This window comes from Psilocybe cubensis, chromosome 9, assembly GCF_017499595.1.
Source record: "Psilocybe cubensis strain MGC-MH-2018 chromosome 9, whole genome shotgun sequence".
NCBI lineage: Eukaryota > Fungi > Basidiomycota > Agaricomycetes > Agaricales > Agrocybaceae > Psilocybe > Psilocybe cubensis.
The window spans coordinates 2,919,139-2,925,103 of NC_063007.1; the positions used below are offsets into that span (position 1 = coordinate 2,919,139).

The 5,965-nt window shown below is 43.5% G+C and overlaps 1 non-coding gene across 1 annotated transcript; it reads left to right on the forward strand.

Annotated features, from left to right (window-relative positions):
* Nucleotides 1-3,168: 3,168 nt before the first annotated feature.
* Nucleotides 3,169-3,252, forward strand: JR316_0010320. The gene has a single exon. It is a non-coding gene; the product is annotated as a tRNA-His (tRNA).
* The last annotated feature ends 2,713 nt before the right edge of the window (nucleotides 3,253-5,965 follow it).

The following is a 5,965-nucleotide window of genomic DNA, read 5'->3' on the forward strand; positions in this document are numbered from 1 at the left end:
CCCAAGTTCTGCGATACTTTCCAACCTATGGTCCTAGCTTTGTCTCGGTAGTGATCCTCGGTATACCGGTGTGCGGTCAGAGGTGGCGACATCGCGGAGATGGAAGAGAATTCGACTTGCAAATACCGATGACATCGCAATGGAGAATCCAATAGGGGCTTCAACAAGACCAATCTGTATCAAGGTTTGTCGGGACTCTACATAATGTTGCCAAATGCCGAATACACTCACAGGTGCATGTGCCCACCACGTCATGCAGAAGATGTACGTAGCCGATATGCTAATGAAGGTATGTTGAGGTTAGAAGCACATCTGGTGGGCTTAGAGTGGAGGAATGTACGTACATGAGGAAGTAGAAGACAGAATCCCGAATTAATACCTGCACCAAGCTCTGACTTCGCGCCATAAATGATCCTGTAGCTCGAAACGTCTTGAAGCTGATATACAGCGCCATTGCGCACAGAAGAATCTCGTATGAAAGCGCTGGAATCCAGAATCTAAAAAACCTATGGTTTGCGGTCCGAGGGACACAGAAGGTCCCTCCAGGAATTTGAACTGCGCTTGCTACAAATTTAAGTATCAGAAGATATCCTACAGCTGATATAGGATTCTTCAACTTACTTGGAGGGATATCGGTGGCAATAATCCATGCTCCAATGGACGAAGTCAATGTGAATAGAACGGCCATCACGGCAAGGACTACTTTGTTCAGTGAATAAAGCGCGTATATTCGCATTTGCAGAATTACTAGAGTAGTATCTTTCAGCCTTGAAGAGGAATAGGTATTTTCCAGCTTACTTTGGGTTATCATTACACCTAATAAACCACTCCAAAACTCCCATACGTTGAATCTCCTGCCTGCAAATTCGTCAGGTTTGCGGTTTGTCCTCGAGAAGATCATCCCTACAACTATTTAGAGGTCAATAAAGCGACATTGATATAAGGAAGATAAACAATCTTACAACTAGACAATATAATAGAATTCTTGCAAAAATGTCTTTCATGTTACTAGCAAACTCACTTCATCCGATAGGGTCAAAGTAAAAAATCCTGACAATTTTTATTAGTGCTTCCTCAGATCTGCCAATTGAGAACACCCCTACCGTACAACCCAAGACTGTGAAAACATTAATCATCATCCAATACAAAAGTTGGAGTCTGGTGACAACAAACACGTACATGAATGTCGCCAGGGTATAGTATCGATTCTACAACCAGCTAAGTAAGACAATTGCAAGCATATTATCAGAAACGCACCACAAGATATACAATTTTGGCAAAACTCCATCTCGCTCCCTGTGAACCATCCGTCAAGCCACACACATTAAAATGGACCATCTTTTCCCTACCCAAATCTGATCGACCTGTGGCGGTAATACGAAGGTGTGCCTCGTGTTATTGGAATTGCAGAACAATCTCTCTAAATGACTTACCTCCCTATCAAACGTGATCACTGGGTTGATAAATAGTAGTCAAATTTAAGATGCTTAGCACCATTGGTCCACTCACAAAATTCGTAAAAGAATATAGAGTTGGCAGCCACTGGACGGTATGAGTTTGAGACGACTTGGATTAGAATCTTCCGGTGGCGGGACATAACAAGCAGGAAGAAACGCACGTCGTGTGTACTGCAGGATCTTTATATCCCGCACAAGTTCCACAACAAACTCCGTTGATTCTTGATTTATCGTGACTACATCAAATCCTGGAGTCGTTGCAACTGTTAACATCGTATGGGCGTGAAAGGATTGGGTGGGGTGAGAAGGCGTAGACCGGGGCGCCACCCTTGTAGTGACACGCTATATATAATACAACGTCCTCGATAATTCGGTTCTCGGAAGCCAAATGAAGCACTCTTACGATAAGAAGCCAAATTTTATGTAGGAGTAAGCGATCTGATCGTTGACACATCCACCGTGTCGTAAAAATTGACTCCGGACAAGTCACGAAATTCTAGCACAACGAGTTGTGAAGTCACCTTCCTTGAAAAAAGAATGAATCTTTTCGGCCAGCGTTCTTGCGAAAGAAAAGTTGCTCCAAGGATGCTGCCCAAGACTAGTATTAGTGCATCAGTCACTTAAGCTCATGCCAATGTTTATGCTATCCCCGATGTCTATTGCCTGGAGGAATCGTAAAATTTAAGGCCCAGCCTTGGTTTAAGCATTCCAGATCTTCAAATATCTATGATAGATCCTCAGAATCAAGGCTCAGAGTACTATCCATCTCTGACTCGCAGAACTGCTAGAACACGAGTGATCCACGCCGATGGAGCCAGTGGAGTAATATATAAAGGGATGCGCCTATGGTTCCCCAAGCATATGGCGTTCCAACAGAAGGTAGCAGGGGCCAACCTACACAATGTCTTTGGGCATGTCATTACCCTGAGCATTATGTATTAAACCAGGTTGCAAGCTGAATGTACTCAGCCTGTATGGTACTTCAAGCAATTTCACGACGAAGATTTGACTATAAATATATCTTCGAGGACAGGAGATGTCGTTCGGTAAACATAGCATGTGAGTTTGTCTGTATCAAAATAGGTAATGTCCAAGCGATGCCAACGGCCCAACGCAATCGTCGAGCCACGAAAGAAACTTGGTGGAACAGGCGGAAATAGAAGCTATGCAATGTGTAGCGGATGTTATAACCGAAGTGGTGTCAAGTCGGACTCAATGGCACCTTGCCGAGGTAGCGCTCATACTGATCGGTTCTCGGTAATTTTATGAAATCCAGTCGTTGGCGCTTGAGCGCTAATTGTTACTGGAAGTGCTGTCACCTGTGTTCATGGGCCTAGTGAAAGCCTCAAGGCTCTGGCTAATGACATACCATATCATATGAAAACAAATCGGAGTCAAGGTACATGCGACAGACTACTTTTTTGAATCCATTGAAGGCGTGATAACTTAGGCCTGTTAGCTATACAATTTGGAGGTTATGACCAAGTTACGACAGGAATGGCTTCTACGACTTCCAGAATCCGACATAGTCGGATCATCTATTGTGATTTGTATGCGGTGAATTTTATATGGCGTTCGACAGGCCTCTTTAGCTCATGTATAATTACATAAAATAAAAAGTAAAATAGAGAATGTTCCACTTGTATTCTAAGTGTAGACGCTTCGGCCAAGCACGCTCCACTTGATTTATTTATTGTTATTACATAATACAGTCGGTATCGATTAGGGGTTAAATCACCTCGTTGTGGTTTTCAATGATCCCGAGGAGCCGTTGGTTCGATTCCAGCTACCGACATCTATCTCTTTTGCAAAAAGAATTTATATTTTAATCCACTAGGGATCATTTTGTTGACCATTACCAATGCATACAGTGCGATAAAATACATTCAAGTTTAACACATACAGTATACAGTGTTACCAGGCGCTATTCGTGCTCCTCCAAATCCGTGGACTGTCAGTATCTTTGAGCGCGGCTGCTCGTAGGTTAATCAGAATACGGTTGGCTAATACTGATGAAATGGCCGTCGCAAAGGGAATTGGCGCATCCAGGTATATCTGAAATACTAGCATAAATATCCAGCACCCCAAAGAGGTAAGTAAAAAACATAGAGAAGTGCTTACCGATGAATATCTCCACCATACCAAGCACGTTAAATATGTGGCTGCAATACTTCGTATCAATCAAAATTAGCAGTCTGAGCGCAATGCTGATGTTGATGAGAACTTACGCAAAGAAGTAGAAAACCGAGTCGCGAATCATGATCGACATGATCGATTGTTTTCGTGTGGGACTTATCATAGAGATAGGAGAAAGGCGTTCCCTGATCGCAATGTTAAGTCCCAGACCACATAGTAGAGCCTCAAATAGCAGCGGAGGGATCCAAAATCTGTAAAACTCATGCGGAGTGTGAAGGTTCGGAGCACAGTATATACCCCCTCCGATATTGACTATGCTCACTGAGACATACGGGGGTTAGTTCATGAATTATTTTGTGATGCACTGGCAAAGAACACCTACCTCGCGGTACATTCGTAGCCAAAAGCCATATATCCACTGATGCACAGACCAGAAACAGGAAGATCAAAATGCCAAGAAGCCTTCTATTTGACATGTACAGCGCGTAAACACGCATTATGAGAATCGCTGCGTAGCGTCAGTAAACAGTTTGACTTGAACGTTGAATAACATTTACTCTGTGTGATCATGGGGATCAACCATGTGACTAGCCATTGCCATAAACCAAATTGCTTGCCTATCGTGGGGTTAGAAACTGGCAGGTAATTTGACTGGATCAAGAAACCCACAACTGTAACGGTGAAAAGAGCCTTAGGGTTTATCAGTGTCGATGAACATGTACGAAACCTACAACTAAAACGTCTTATCAAGCTCGAAAATCTCGAAAGAGAGGAGGGATTGCTTACTGATTCGGTGACGTTCGGGACAAACGTCGCTGCAAATAATCAAGAACACATCGAATCATTGGGAATATCCCTCTTACCATATGCTTCTAATCTATCCGATCAGCAGAAAGACTTTAGCACTACCTAAAAATATGTTGTGCAACCTAATCTCACAATGCGGTAGCTATGATATAATATCGATTCTGAAATGCAAAGGATTGTGAGCGAGTCAGTGTGGCTGCATTATATTTGAAACATACTGCAAAGAAGATGATCTTAGGGAATGTTAAACCTCCAGGCTTTGAGTTTACGTTAGAGCGATACATCGTCAAGGAGAAGTGGATATTATACCCAGAAAAGTTCGACCTAGGGGCGCCTGTCAGACAAAGACGGTTTCAATCATGTCAAATTGTAGTCACCTCCCCATCAAATGTGATTGCTGGATTGTAGGTCAGATTATGACTCCATAGAGGGCGGCTGAAAGGATACCATATTCAAACAAATTCAAAGCAACCGGGCCAACTAAACCGTGACGGTGTTAGGGCGTGCCACCATATGCAAATAATTGACCAGTTTCGCCTACTTTTGGTGTAGTGCATAGTAAGAATGGCCTTCATTACCTCGGCAGGAGGATCAGGGGCATGGCGAGCCAGGTTCAGTGCATTATAGGCCATTGTGCGGAACGGAAACCAAGTGGCTCTGTCGGGTTGAAGGCAAGGAACGCGAGGTCGGACAGAAGATACGTCTTATATATCCACAAACCCGCTCTCACCGTTAGTCGATGATTGAATGCTATTATTGATCCAATTGGACATCAAATATAGCCCTAACCACTACGCACCAGTTGCTTCTGTTTCTGTTTTCGCTGGAGCAAAGCTCGTCTGAAAATAGCTTGCCGTTGAGATCGCGGTGAAATCATTTGCACTGGACTTGTTTGCCGCATGGAGCCTAAATTCGTACAGGCACAACACTGCATCTGCCCAGTAACGTCTCCAGCGAAGATTCATATATTAGTTTTCCTGCCTCGGATTCGATGGTTTCATCGGTTTGCTCTTGTCTAAGAGATAACCACCTAATGAAGGCCAAAAGATGTAAGTAACTGAGTGGAAAGAAAACGTTACAACCTATGACCACGAGTAAATCAAAGTAGTAACATGCAACCTCTGAGAGAGAAATCAGAAAAACGTCTTGCAATTGCGTTGCTGCCTCCCTTGAAAACGGTATATCAATCGCTGACAGCTGAGGCAAGTGGAGAACCAGCCGCCCAGAAAGAGGAGTAACACGAACGATAACGAATAGAATTAGAAATATGGTTCGTAGAGATATGACGATTACTTTGGGACTTTTCTCTGTGCCTCATGCTGAAGTCATCATATTGGCGGCCGTGGATGCACATACATAGGCTATACTTGGTCCATAAGGAATGTGATAGGACTGAAATTGACATACAGTTCTTTTTACTTTGACTCTTGCAAGACTAATTCTTGGGATAGTCACTTTCCAAAGCAATTCCGCTCTCGGTACATCCCCCCCCTCTGCAAAATGCCCAGCGTGGCTTGTGTTAAGCGAACATGATATCGACGGTCGACCCTTTGGTAGATTGGAGT